This window comes from Glycine soja, chromosome 20, assembly GCF_004193775.1.
Source record: "Glycine soja cultivar W05 chromosome 20, ASM419377v2, whole genome shotgun sequence".
Taxonomy (NCBI): domain Eukaryota; kingdom Viridiplantae; phylum Streptophyta; class Magnoliopsida; order Fabales; family Fabaceae; genus Glycine; species Glycine soja.
This window is the reverse complement of record NC_041021.1, coordinates 36,248,805-36,264,630: the sequence shown is the minus strand read 5'-3', so window position 1 is coordinate 36,264,630 and position 15,826 is coordinate 36,248,805.

Sequence of the window (15,826 nt, the reverse complement as noted above, 5' to 3'; positions counted from 1 at the left end):
GTTCCATAAATTTATTTTTAGTTTTAAATAATATTAGGTTTAGTTAAATATATTTATTTTATTTGTATTTTGATTATAATTAATAATGTATGTTATTAGTTTCCTATTTTAAGTTAGTTTTAGTTAGAAATGATAAATTATGTTTAGTTTGATAATTATAGTTTTGTACAATAGATTTATTTTTAGTTTTAAATAATATTAGGTTTACGTTTAGGTTTAGTTAAATATATTTAAATTTTGTATGCTAATTTAGGTTTAGTTTGATATAAATTTTTTATGTTAGATTCCGTTACATTAGTCGTATGTTTAGTTTAGTTTTAGTGAAATATATTTAAATTTTGTATGGTAATTTAGTGATACATTATATAAATTTTTGATGATAGATTATGTTAGATTAGTTTTGTATGATAGATTAGTTTTCTATATGAGATTTATATGATATTAGGTTTAGTTTTAATTTTGTATATATATTATGTTAATTTTTTTTGGTAAATATATATATTACGTTATATATTAGATTACATTAAATATATATATTATGTGAAGTTATAGTTAGTTAGTTTTTGTAGGTAAATATATATATTACGTTATATATTTATATTTAGTTAGTTTTATTTTGAAATGGTAATCTATGTTATTTATTTAAATTTATGTTTACTTAGTTTTAATTAAAAATGATAAATGATGTTATTTTAAAAAAAAAATTGTGTTAGTTAGTTTTAGTTTGAAATGCTAAATTAGGTTTAATTTGTTAATTTAAATTATTTAGTGTAGGTTTAGTTTTAATTACATATATTTAAATTTGCTATGCTAGGTTAGTTATATAATTTTGTATATATATTATATAAATTTATGGCTATATATATATATGATGTTATTTTTTAAAAAAAAAAATTGCATGTAATTTATTTTATTTACGCAATAGATTTAAATAAATTTTGTTATATATTTAAATAAATTCTTTATATATTTTGTTATTTATTAAAATTTAAATTGTGTGGGATATATAATTAATTATTTTATTGTAAATGTAGTTAGTTTTATTTCTTTATAACTAATGTATAAATTATTATGCGAATTTATTGTATTATTTTTTTTTTTGCAGTATCAATGGCATCTTCGTCATCATCTTCATCAAATATTAAAATTAAGTCTGGTCCGATTGATGGAGATGTACTATGGATGCAAGCTAAACATGTTTCAGAACATGTTTGGAACGGAGAAGAAGACCGCAAATTACACATAAGACGAGCTGTCCCCACGTATCAAGGGGAAGAAGAAATTCCAGAGGAAATTATTCCTCTTCTTCGGCAATGCGGTTTTTATTGGATAATCAAGATGGGCTATTTAAAAATAAATGCTTCATTAATTACTGCTTTGATTGAAAGATGGAGGCCCGAAACACATACATTTCACATGAGATGTGGAGAGTGTACGATTACTCTTCAAGATGTCTCAGTATTATTAGGTATGCGTGTTGATGGGGCACCATTGATTGGTCAAACGAATCTGGATTGGGCTGAATTGTGTGAAGAATTATTGGGAGTCAGACCACAAGAAGGTGAACTCCAAGGCAGTGTCGTTAAATTAAGCTGGCTATCTCATCATTTTTCACACATCAATAACCATGACGGGAATGTAGAACAATTACAAAGGTTTACCCGTGCATGGATTCTTAGGTTCATAGGAGGAGTCCTATTTGTTGATAAAAGCAGCAGCAAAGTTTCCCTACGGTACCTACAATTTTTACGGGACTTTGAGCAGTGCAGCACTTATGCATGGGGACCTGCCGTGCTTGCCTATTTATATAGAGAGATGTGCAGTGCTACCGATTACAAAATAAAATCAATCGGAGGCATGTGCATCTTAATCCAAATGTGGGCATGGGAACGATGCACGACTTTGGCTCCAAAGAGGACTCCTCCCGTGATCCAAAATAAGCCACTCGGACACAGGTTAGTTGTTTTAAAAATAAGATTTCATTTGAATAGGTCTAATAATGTAACGCGTGTCCACTAATGATTTCATATTTTTGTTAGGTGGTTGCGACGTGGAAATCAGCATATTGGGAATGATGATCTGATTGTATTTCGTCGCAAGTTGGATATCATGAAAAGACATGAGGTAAGAAGATCATAATGAATTCGTTAAACAATTAATACAATGTCATGTTTAAGTGAAAATTAACAATTTTGTTATTGTATGCAGTTTCTGTGGGAGCCTTACACAGCAACTGTTATGTCGTCGTTGCCTCCGATATGTTTGGTTGGTAGCGTAGCGTGGTGCGCGGTGGTGCCACTAATTTGTTTCCATGTTGTTGAGTGGCACCAACCCGATAGAGTGTTGCGACAATTTGGGATGCAACAACCTATTCCCGAGTGTCCTTCGCAACCACTAAATATCCATGGGCTAACGCTGAAAGGCAAACAATCTGAAAATTGGTTCCAGCTGTTGGCCCCAATGATCAGCCAATGGAATAATCGAGCTGAGTTTAGGGTCGACGTGTATCCTCGACAGGAGGGCCTATTGAGTTTTAACTCTGACTACATGGTGTGGTATAGGCGAAAAACAAAGATGTTTGTTGACCCAAACAATGCTAAGACAGCTACATTGGTATTAATTTATTTTTCAATTTTTAACTTCAATTTATTTTTGAAAGCATGGGAATTAATGTGTGAACCCTAATAATTGCAGGCTGAAGTTGCGGAGACATTACAGTATATGGTGTCACCGCAAGGGAGGAACACATGGACAGTGGATGATCTCGTGCCTTATGTGGAGAAGATCACGATTTTATCAGAAGAGCAAGAGAGAATCACTGAGCCGGCGGCACATGGTCCAACATCAGAGCGTCGATTCCCACCGCAGCAGTTTCACATGCTTCAGTCAAGTGTTGAAACTCGCGGTTTTGACAGACGAAGGGAGGCTGTGGAAGCGCAAGAATATGAGAAACAAATTGAGGAGCGTGGCCATGGAATGTATTACACGCCACCAACATTTGCGGAGTATCCTTCACAGATGTATCAGTATCCGTTCCAAGGTCATCACACTGATATGTCTGCAAGCTCACATTCATTTGGTGGTGTTGCGGAAACACAACCTCATTTTTCATGGCCGACTATGACTCCTACACAGCAACATGATGCCCCAATGGTGACACCTGACGCCCCATTAGCTCCGCAATGGAATGTACCCGGAGCAATACCTGATATGGGTGACTTATTAGGTGTTGATTTGCGTCAGGAGTTCTCTGCTGAGGCTGAGGAAGTACAACCGGCGAGGCATCGTGACAGAAGAAATCCCGATCGTCAAGCACGAAGATGGGATCGACCATGTGGCACATCCTCACGTCACCACAGACATGATAATGAATGATTTTAATGTCTCTGCTTATATTTGTTGTTTTATGTTTGTAATTTCACTTTGACACTTAATGTATGACATCATATTTATTAAGGTTTACTAATGTGTACACTTTTTGTCCAGCATCTAACTATTGGTACTAACTAACGATGTATTAACGAATGTAACTGTTGTTACTAACTATTAGGTTTATGGTTTAGGGTTAGGGTTAGGGTAAAGGTTCAGGGTTTAGTTTTATTATCTAAGTCTAGTGTTTAGGGGTTAGGGTTAGGGTTAGGGTGAGGGTTTATGGTTGAGGTTTAAGTTTAGGGTTTAAGGGTTAGGTTTAGGGTTTAGGTTTATTGTCTAAGTCTAGTGTTTAGGGGTTAGGTATAAGGTAAGGGTGTAGGGGTTATGGTTAGGGTCAGGGTTTAGGTTTAAGTTTATGGTTTAGGGGTTAGGTTTATGGTAAGGGTGTAGGGTTTAGGGTTGAGGTTTATTGTGTAAGTCTAGTGTTTAGGGGTTGGTTAAGGGTTTAGGCTTTAGGGTTTAGGATTAGGGTGAGGTTTAGGGTTTAGGTTTATTGTGTAATTCTACGGTTTAGGGGTTAGGTTTAGGGTAAGGGTTTAGGGTTGAGGTTTATTGTGTAAGTCTAGTGTTTAGGGGTTAGGGTAAGTGTTTAGGGGTTAGGGTTAGGGTGAGGGTTTAGGGTTTAGGGTTTAGGTTTATTGTGTAAGTTTAGGGTTTAGGGGTTAGGTTTAGGGTTTAGTGTTTAGGGTTTAGGGTTGAGGTTTATTGTGTAAGTCTAGTGTTTAGGGGTTAGGGTAAGGGTTTAGGGGTTAGGGTTAGGGTGAGGGTTTAGGGTTTAGGGTTTAGGTTTATTGTGTAAGTTTAGGGTTTAGGGGTTAGGTTTAGGGTTTAGTGTTTAGTGTTTAGGGTTTAGGGTTTAGGTTTATTGTGTAAGTTTAGTGTTTAGGGGTTAGGGTAAGGGTTAGTGTGAGGTTTAGGGTTTAGGGTTAGGGTGAGGTTTAAGGGTTGTGGGTTAGGGTGAGGGTTTAGGGTTGAGGTTTAAGGGTTGTGTTTAGGGGTTAGGTTTAGGGTTAGGGTGAGGGTTAGGGACTTGTGACAATTTTTATTACTAATATTATGTATTTTATTAATTTAAATTTTTCTATTTTTCTATTTTTTATTATGAATTTTTATTACCAATGTATAGTTTATGTGGCGCATGAAACTATAATAATAAAAAGAAATTATGAAGAACAAATAAAACAAATAATAAAAATATTATTTGATGCAATTAGAACTGATTTCAAAGAAAAAACAATAGTAAATGGAAATAGAACAAAGTGTATTACAATAAACGAAATGCGTAAAAAAGTTCCTCGATGGTCATACAAATTTATTGACGAGTTGGAACAACTGGAGCCAAAAATGAAGCAGAGAATTATCAAATTCGTTCTACAAAAGCCAAACGTGTAGTCAACAATTATGAAATTCATTCTAGAAAAGCCAAACGTCTAGAAAAATAAAGTACACTAACGAAAATTAAGTACTTTTACTAACTAAAGTCAAACGTCCAGATACTCCACATTGACAAAGTCCATAGTTCCATCATTGTAGATAGTTCTCCTTTAGTATCAATTTGAATACCCTTAACTAAAGCATTGGACTCCCCACTTTCACTCTACCTATGTTTAGGGTTGGCGTGTTATGGTTTAGGGTTTAGGTGTATTGTGTAGGGTTAGGGTTTCGTGTTTTGGGGTTTAGGGTTCACCATGAAGGCTAAGGGGTAAGGTTTATTGCTTAGGGGTTGGGGTTTAGTCTTTAGGGTATATGGTTAGGGTTTGTGGTTTAGGTTCTAGTGATTTGGGTTTACTGCTTAGGGTTTTGGGTTAGTGGTAACAGTTAGCGCTTAGGGAAATGAATTCATTGAACCCTACAAATAAGTAATGTATACAAACCAAAATAAGTAATGTACACAAATCAAAATAAGTAATGTTATAAACTAACAAATTCATTCAACCCGACAAATTCAATACATTTAAGAGAACTTAAAAAAATACAAGTCAATTCAGTAACATACATAAATCAATTATTTGAACAACTCCCATGCTCAGATTGCATTGGACAGCGACGTCTGTTATGCCCTTCAGCTCCACATCTACTACATTTTTGTCGGTGCTCAGATGGTTCGACCCAATCCATCTCATTCCTTATCCTTGTTGATTTTGGCCGACCTTTCGCACGAATTGTAGTTGGGTCAGGGATAAGTGTCCATGCATCATTAGAAGGAGGAATGGCCGCTTCATTCCCAAGAGGCCACCATTGTGCGGAGTAAGCTTTTAAGATGTGTTCATTTGTGTAAACAACATCTATATATTGGTAGTAGTTCATGCTCACGTAACCACAAGCTGCAATAATGTGTGAACATGGATAGTGAAGCGTAGAATACCTTCCGCATTGACAATAATGACCATTCAAGTTAACAGCCCACTTTTGTCCGCCACGTTGCGTAATAGGATTGAAGGTCTCCTCAACTTCAAACCTTGTGGAGTGGATATCATACACGCGAACGATGTGCGAACAAGCTTGTTCTTGATTTTTTCTAAGTTCTTTAACAAGCTTTGAACAATATATTTGTCCTTCATTTAACTGTCTTTGGGCTTGGCGGCCACGCTCAACAAAGTATTTTCGACACCTACTGTACGTTGATTTGACCAACGCTGTTATGGGAATGTTGCGACAATCCTTCAAAACCTTATTGATACATTCTGAGAGGTTGGTTGTCATGTGGCCATACCGACGTCCTTCTCTATCATAAGCCATCGTCCATTTTTCTTTTGAAATGCGATCAATCCATGTTGCTATGGCTGGACTCAGTTCACGAAATTTTTCTAGATTTTGATCAAAAATGTGCTTGCAAGGAGTATAGGCTGCATCAAATTAGTTATGAATAAGAATTTTAAGTATATATCAAAGTTAAATAAACTTGACCATGAAATATGAAATCTTACCCAATTTCTTTAACATTTCTTTTTGTTTGGCATTATTGAATTTCCGATTGAAGTTGCTTGCTATGTGTCGCACGCAGTAGACATGATAACCGTGGGGAGGTTGCCAACCAAGTGCTTCGTTAGCGACAGCGGACTTTATACTCGCATGTCGATCAGATATTAGACAAATACCACTTTTATTTGTGACGTGTTCACGCAAGTGTGCCAAAAACCATGACCACGCTGTCAATGTCTCACCTTCCACCACCGCGAATGCTAGAGGAAGGACACCACCATTTCCATCTTGTGATGTGGCCATCAAGAGGGTCCCACGGTATTTTCCGTACAAATGTGTGCCGTCAACTTGTATGATTGGCTTACAGTACTTGAAAGCCTCTTTACATTGCCCAAAAGTCCAAAAAACTCTATGAAATTGACGATGTTCGCGACTAACCGTATTCCCAACGATAAAATCGTCATGTAGTATTTGAAAATGTGATCCAGGGGAATGATTTTGCATGTGTGTTAGCCACGACCCAAGTTTCGCATATGACTCATCCCAATCGCCATATTCAATTGCAATGGCTTTTTGTTTGGCCAACCAAGCTTTTTTGTATGACACCTTGTAGGCAAATTCACTGTTAATCCTCTCTTGAATCAAAGAAATTTTTATTGATGGATCTTCTCTGATCATGCCTGTCAATAACATAACAAAATTTAAATGACAATTAACAAAAAATTTACATAATATGAACATAAAATACGTACCTACTACACAAGTGGCGATTAAATCAGAATCAAGTTTCTCGTGATCTTGTGTGATGGTCATATTCAAACATGTGTGTGGTCCACCCCATTGTGTGACTTTCCACGTATCTGTTTTTTTAGATAAAATTGCCCTCATGTAGAAAGGGCAAGGACACTCTGCACTTTTATTCAAGCAACAAACCACATACTTGTTCGATTTGCTTTCAACAACTTTGAAACTTTGATGCACCTTCATAACATATTGTTTGACTGCATTTTTGACCGCATCTTTACTATCAAATTCCATGCCAACATATAATTCTTGGCCAATATTAAAGGTCGACGGCAACTCCAAACCGCAAATCTCCTCCTCATCAGGATAACTCCAGTTGATATTGTTATAATGCATAGCATCATTCCAAAATGGATTTTCAATTCGTTGTGCACCTAACAGTTCAAAATAAAAATTCAAATCATACTTATTTACCATTAAATGGAATTTCCATCAAATAATAAATGTAGTCTAAATTTTTTGTACAGCAAATTATACCTTCTGCTGGGTGAACAATCCTTACTGGTTGAGGAATGTTGGTGACTTCATCGTCGGTATCGGATACACCGTCAACACTGTCATCTTCGTCTAAAGATTCTTCAACGTATGAGTTAGACACAAGATAATCATCATCGTCGTCATCATCGTCTTCGTCAATATGTAAATTGCTCATATTTGTTGTCGGTTGTGTCTCGTCATTAGATAAATAATTTCCACATGATGTAAGCGAATTTGCAGAATGAAACATTGAACCACCAGCCACATCCTTTTCTATGTACAATTCAAGAACTGACATTTGTTCTTGTTGTTTAAAACTTTCCAACATCGTTTCAACGTCTTCGTCATCACAAATTTGCAAGGCAATATATTTTCCTGACACTAAAAATCTACAACTAATAGCAGAAATAATTTCATTATTTTGTAACTTTACCTTGTCTCCAATTTTTTTCTTCAAAGCATTGAAACTAATTCCACGTTTAATCTGAATGGCTTTTTTACTGCCTTCAAATATTACACCATCATTATCTTCATATACCCTTCCATTGAAATACAACACTGTTATAACTGAATTCATCGTCTACCTACAAAAATAATATTTTAACTCGTCAAATAATTTATAAAATGGATATGACAAAAAAAATTTGCTTGAACTTCAAAATAAAACTTTATTTTACAAAAATAAATTCACTTCAAATCAATTTCACATTAAGACACTTTAAATAATTAAGATGTAGTAATTTTAATGTAGTAATTTTAAACTAATCAAGATGTAATCAAAATTATTATCTTTAAATAAATTAAACGTCGACACACTTAAATAAGACAAACAATTTTATAAAAGTTTAAATCCTAACTAATAAAATGTAATCACACAAAAGATTCATTTATTGGAACTTCACATTCAATTTTTGTTTTAAAAAAAATTAATTAACAATTTCAAGATAGTCATTTTAAAGACAAAATAAAATACATCATACTTCATATTAGTGAAAATGGCTTTTGCATGATTCAAATTACACGAGCCTCCAATTTCTTGCAGAAATGATGATTTCACACTCTCAACGAATGTGTTCACTTTAATTATAAGGAAAAAGAGAGAGGAACGAAGCAGATAAATTAAAGTAAAAAAATTTATGATAATTAATGTTAAAAAAAAAATATGGACAAAAAAGGATGTTAGACGGTTATAATAATTGAGCTGTGAAAAATTAAGATTAAAATTTTAAGTATGTTTGAAAATTGGGAAAAACGGGGAAGAGAAGAAACAAAATAGCGGACATACAAGGTTTATATTTATTTAAATGTTTCCAATTTATAAGGAGGAAAAATAGAGAGCTAATTAATTTAAAACAATCAATAATAACGTGAACTTATAATTTCATATTTTTTTACAACCATCTTTAATTATTAAAATCTAATATAATTAACTTAATATATTTTTCTCCTTTAAAATTTTCAACTTGGACGAACATAAATATATATAAGAAAGGATTTAATAAAAGTCTCAATTTACTGATCTCCCATATTTTTCTAAAAGTCCTTGCCAAAGATTATACTAATTAGGACTTACAGGGTGCTAAGAAATAAATTATAATATTAAACAATTTTTATTAAGAAATAAATTATTACAACTTCATATTAAGAAAAAATTACACTCAAAATACTTACTTCAAATAAATATGATGCTATAAATATTTTTAATTTTAAACACAGTTAAAAGTATAATATTAAACAATTTTTATTTTACATACACAAATTTTTAATATTGATAAAAAATATTTCATTTTCCATACACAATTTTTAACATACATAATATTTATCAATTTACTTAAGCTCATAAACAAAGTTTCAACACACACGAATAGGCATATAACATATAAAACTAATTTATACAAAAATTAATTCAACAAAATACTGGAGCAAATTTAAATGAGGCTAACAGTGCTTGGACTTTCAACAAAATGCTTGCTAACAGTGCTTGGTTGGGACCTTGAAGATTGATAATTTAAATGGTGGTAAGTTTTGAAAACTTGTGAAGAAGGCACTGAAACTCGAAGCACTCAGATGGTGGTAAGTTTTATAAACACTGAGCAGCTTTTATAAACACTGAGCAGGTGCAAATCGCCATTGGAATGGGCGATTTCCTTGTGTGCAAATCGCCAGACCAAATGGCAACTCTCCCCTAAGCCCAAAAAGTAAAAAACGCAGTCCTGCACGTCCTGCAACCCAGTCCTGCACGTCCTGCAACCCTAGGCTGTACCCTGTCTGAAATCGCCAGTCAAAGCTGCGATTTCAGCACAGGCTCGAAATCGCCAGCTTCATCGGCGGGACGCTCCTCAACCTGAAATCGCCAGCCGCAGCAGCGGGTTGCCGTCCACGTGTCCTGTGCCCACGAAGTCGCCAATGAAGGTTGCGTTTTGCATGCAAAATCCATGCAGACCACGTACAAAACAGCACCATGGCGGAAATTCTTTCAAAACGGCCCCATTTGGGGAATAAGTTTGCAAAAGGAGACCAAATGGGGAAATTTGCCTCATTTTAATGAGGAAAAAAAACAGTGAATCAAAATTACGATAAAATTCATGAACATCATCAAAGTTATTGTAACATGTATTTCAATGCACTTTTAATGCATAAATAAGGCTTTGATTTATTTTGCAAATGTAATCTTAGAGTCATAGAATATGGTTGGCTCGTGATCCATTAAAGATCTCCAAAATAATTTATATCCCTCGGTTTCCCAACATCAATTTCATTTTTATCTAATGTATGATTATAAAATGCAAACCTTCATCAACACAGTTATACAGCACGTGCTAGAATCAAAGAATTGACCAAACATATTGCTCGTAACGGAGCTTTAAGTTCCTAACAAGCCCAAAATAGTGGTGTAATTGGATTTAATTAGTTCCTCCTAACCTATTGCTTAAATCCTAGTGGCTACCCTCTTCTATTTAACTATTTTAGCATAGGAAGATATTACTGGGTGGTCATTTTTCTACTTAATTAAGCAGGACTTTGAACGTCATAATGTACTTGCAAATTCCTCACACTATGTATGACTAATGCTGCCATACTTGCGTGAAATTCTTTGGTGTAATTCGATTGTCTCGATTACACTCATTTTGAGGCCATAAACTACACATCTTTGAAACGGTTTAACACACAAACATAAAGGAACTAAGAAGAATATGCTTTTACATCCCACTCCCACAACCAATATAGTCTACACCCGATTCTGAAAGTAGTTACGTAACTAATCATGGATATGATTAGTGGGAAAAAAAAGAAGGGAAATTTGATTAGTGGAAAAAAGAAGGGAAATTTGAGATCCAGTGTGCAATCTCAGTAACTTAATTTCATGAATCAAATTGTGTACAATGGGATTATCATAATTCACTGGAGAAGATGCCAAGTAACTTTTACACCAACTGCTTCGCTGCCATAGCATTGTCATTGAAGGTCAGTTTAGTTATACCCTGCAGCTCAAAAGTTCTCCATATTAGTAATAAAGTGAAAGTTTAAGTTTAAGGTCTACCAAAGTTAAATTATGTATTGAAATGAGTCCAAATCCAATATATAAACGGCCAACAATCCCTTGCTTACACTACTAGAAATATTATTTTTAACATCGGTAGCTTAACATCGATTTTAGAAAAAAAAATTGATGTTAATAAAAATGCGATGACATACTCGTAAATAACATAAGATCATTAACATCGATTTTTAAAAAATTAATGTTCTATTTTAAGTTAATTAAAAACTCAAAACACTTCTCGCCCCGTGCTCATTCTCCCAAACCCCCCTTTCCCCACAGCATCTAAGCACTCTCACTACTGTGACTCGTGATTGTCATCATTGTCACTCGCAACTCTCACCACTGTGATGCCGTCACTTTCACCATTGTCTGTCGGTTTCATCGTCATTGTTCATCGGCATCAGTACGCATTTGAGACGCTTGTTCTGTGAAGCTGTCATCGTTGTGTTCCGTCAGCCATAGTCAGTCATGACTGTCCTCCAAGGTTTGTTCTTCTTTTAGTTAGCTAATAACTCGTTGGGATTCCTTCATTGTTGTGTTTTACTTTTGTTGATGAAACATTGTCTTACATTGAAGTTAGTTTGAATGAAGAAATTAGTTCTTCACACACACATAGAAGAAGTTTATTCTCAAAATAGTTTGGAATTAATGTTGAAATCAGTTGAACATGAAATGTATATTGTACATTGTCATAATGTTGTTTATCCGTGGTGATTTGCAAGTGACCACGAAGCATTGCGTGACCAATTGCCAAAGATTGGGCCCTGTAGGCCTTCCTTATACACTTGTGAGTTAGCCTCCTATATAAAAGCCTTAAAGTAGAATGTGTACGAAGCAAGCTAATTGTCTCTATTTAAAATTATTATAGCAAGTTCAATAAAGTTTTTCTTCTAACTGTCTACTTTGGCTAATCAATTATCATAAATAATTGTGTGTCATCTTAACTCCTACAATATCACAATCCTTGAATTAATAATTGTAAGCAATCTTTGTTTGGAGACAAGAGAGTCAAGTTTGTACTACTATTTGCCTATTGGGTTGCTACTCCATGTTTGACCCATGCTTTCACTGTTGTAGACCTTTGTGAAGGTTGTTATAACTTGTAATTTTGAAAGACGTGTTGTCTATAACTGCTGGTGTAATCTGGAATATTTGTGATGCACATTGCCTAAATCATAACGTAGCTTATGCATGCTTCCTAGGCCTGTATTTGTCATGCCACCAATAAACTTGCTCCAACATTTACTTGTCAGGATTCAGCACAAAATGTTATTTGCCAAATGAACTTGGTAAAATATTTTATCATTAGATTTAGATGCTTATGCACAAGAATTCAGAGACTTTAATAGCAAGATAAAATCAAATGAAATATAGTCTGATAATATGATCGTTCCCATTAGACATAAGATAATAAAGTGCCTAAAGTAAAGTCAAGCAAACTCAAGCCTAACTGCTTATGTAATTTTGCAGGCACTTTTACTTTTGTTGTTTGCATTGTGATTACGATATTCATTGTTGGAGACTGTTAATGACCATTATCATAGGTATGAATGTCTTTCTTACTTTTGTTAGGGTCTTTTTTCTTATGACTCCTTTTTTACCTTGTTTTATGTCATTAATGAGTATTGATTTATATGCAAGTTAAGTTCATGATGAGTGAACCTTAGAATCCCGTTTGAGATTGAATACAATGATTCTTGTGGAAAATTTGTACTAATCGTTGTATTGAATCTTGAATTTTCCATTTGGACAGTTTGGGAAAAGTCATATTTTTATAGTACATTCAATCATTAAGGTTGAGTTTATTTTCTTAAATTTGATGAAATTTTGGTACAATGCATTTCTCTTTTTTCTTTGAATGCATGCTTGATTGTCGTGGAATTAATCTCATCGCTTTCATATCATATACTTGAAGACCAATGCGAAATGCTACCGAAATTTCGTCAAATTTAAGAAAAGATACTTAACCTTGACACATGAATGTACTATAAAAATATGTCTTCATGAATGGGATAGGACTAGACCTTTAATGAAAAAGTGAGATTTTCATGCATCAAAAAACTTTGTGAGTATCACAGAGTTAATAATTAGATGGATCGAAGTTGGATGAACGTAAGTCACATGAGCCCTTTGTATGAGGAAGACGTGGAACGGTTCTTAGAATTCGCCTTTGAAAGAAGTCGACCGGATAAAGATGAAAAATATTTATGTCCTTGTATTAGCTGTTTGAACGGGAGAAGACAACTACTTGACAAACATGCAGAGGGACTCCCAATCTGAACCGGTTGATGTACAAATGGGAGATTGCTTAGAGGAAATGATTCGTGATCTTGGACAAAAATCTTTTCATCAAGCATATATCCCTATGTATGATACATTGCAAAGTAATTCTAAGAAGGCTTTGTATCCGGGGTGCAAGAAATCTTTGACCCTCTTGTTAGTGGTGTTAAGTCTGGTTAATGTCAAGGCCAGATATGGGTGGAGTGACAAAAGCTTCACTTCACTTCTTCAAGTGGTGCAGGATATGCTTCCAGAGGAAAACACCTTGCCAAAAAGTTACTATTAGGCAAAGAAGATACTATGTCCGATGGGTATGAAGTACCAGTAGATTCATGCATGCCCTAATGATTGCATAATGTACATAAATGAGTTTGAAGAAATGCACAACTACCCCTGGTGTGGGGTATCACGGTACAAAGTGAAGGATGATGACGAGTGTAGCAATGATGAAAGCACCAAGAAAGGCCCCCTAACAAAGGTGTTATGGTATCTTTCGATCATTCAAAGGTTCAAGTGTTTGTTTGCTAATGCAAATGACACAAAAGACCTTACATGGCATGCAGATGGGAGAAATTGTGATGGAATGCTCCGCCATCTGGATTATTCCTCTTAGTGGAAGAAGATTAATAGTCTGTATTCAAAATTAGGCAAAGAGGCAAGAAATCTTAGGCTTGGACTTGCTAGTGATGGAATGAATACGTATGGTAATTTAAGCACTTAACACAATTTGTTGCCTATTTTGCTAGCAATTTACAACTTGTCTCCTTAGTTGTGCATGAAGCAAAAATACATGATATTGTCTATGATGATATTGGGCCCAAGACAACCAGGAAATGACATTGATGTTTATCTCAGTCCCTTGATTGGCGACTTGACAAAGTTTTCGGGACGAGGGGATTGCTGTGTTTGATGGGTATTGAAATGAAACATTCAAGTTGCGTGCAATGCTATTTTGTACCATTAATGACTTTCCAGCATACGAGAATTTGAATGGTTACAGTGTTAAGGGCCATCGTGCATGCCCTATATGTGTAGAAGACACAAGCTACGTACAACTGAAACATGGAAGAAAAATAGTATACACTCGGCATCGACGCTTTCTGAAAGCTTATCACCCTTACCGGCAATTGAAAAAAGCTTTTAATGGAAGTCAAGAGCATGATACTGCGCCGATACCGTTAACTGGTGAACAGATTCTTGAGCGGGTTGACGACATCAATTCTATTTTTGGAAAGACCCAAAAAAAGGAAAAAAAGTAAAACTTCCATATGAAAAAAAGGTCTATATTGTTTGATCTTCCATACTGGCCCAATCTAGATGTCAAATATTGTACTGATGTTATGCATGTCGAGAAAAATGTCTGTGATAGTGTCATCGGCACGCTTCTTAACATTGAAGGCAAGATAAAGGATGGTTTGGATACTTGCCAAGATCTAGTTGAGATGGGTATACGAAACCAGTTACATCCAAGGTTTGATGGTAAGAAAATATACTTGCCTCCAACTTGTCATACTTTGTCTAGAAAGGAAAAGATAAGTTTTTGTCAATGTCTATGTCGTGTCAAAGTACCACAAGGATACTCTTTAAATATTAAGAGTCTTGTGCAATTGAAGGATCTAAAGTTAATTGGCTTAAAGTCTCATGATTGCCATGTCTTGATGCAACAACTGTTAGCTGTGGTGATACAAGACATTTTGCCTAAGAAAGTCAAGCGTGCCATAACTTGCTTGTGTTTTTTCTTCAATGCCATATGTAGCAAAGTTATTGATCCTCTCAAGTTAGATGAGCTAGAAAACGAGGTTGCTATTATCTTGTGTCAGTTAGAGATGTATTTTCCTCCTTCGTTTTTCGACATCATGGTTCACTTAATTGTTCATCTAGTGAGGGAAATTAAATGTTGCGGTCCCTTTTTATTTACGGTGGATGTATCCGGTTGAGTGATACATGAAGATCTTAAAAGGGTATACAAAGAATCTACACCATCCTGTAGCTTCTATTGTTGAAAGGTATATTGCGAAATAAGCTATGAGTTTTGTTTCGAGTACATGGAAAAGAGAAAACCTGTTGGGATTCTGGAGTCTCGCCATGATGAGAGAATGAGAGATAAGGGTTCAAGAAGATTGCATGTTATTACTCCAAGTCTAGAAGAATTACAACAAACTCATTTATATATATTGAATAACAGTAATGAAGCTCTGCTATACATACTTCTTCACGAAGCCTTAGTCAAGGAAGGTAACCAAAAAATGACCACGAATAGGGTGTTGAAAAAGCATAACAAGACATTCTTAAATTGGTTTAAAGGTATAATCTTCAATGACCATAATGCATCTAAAACGTTAAGGAAGTTAACAGATGGGCCTAAAAGAA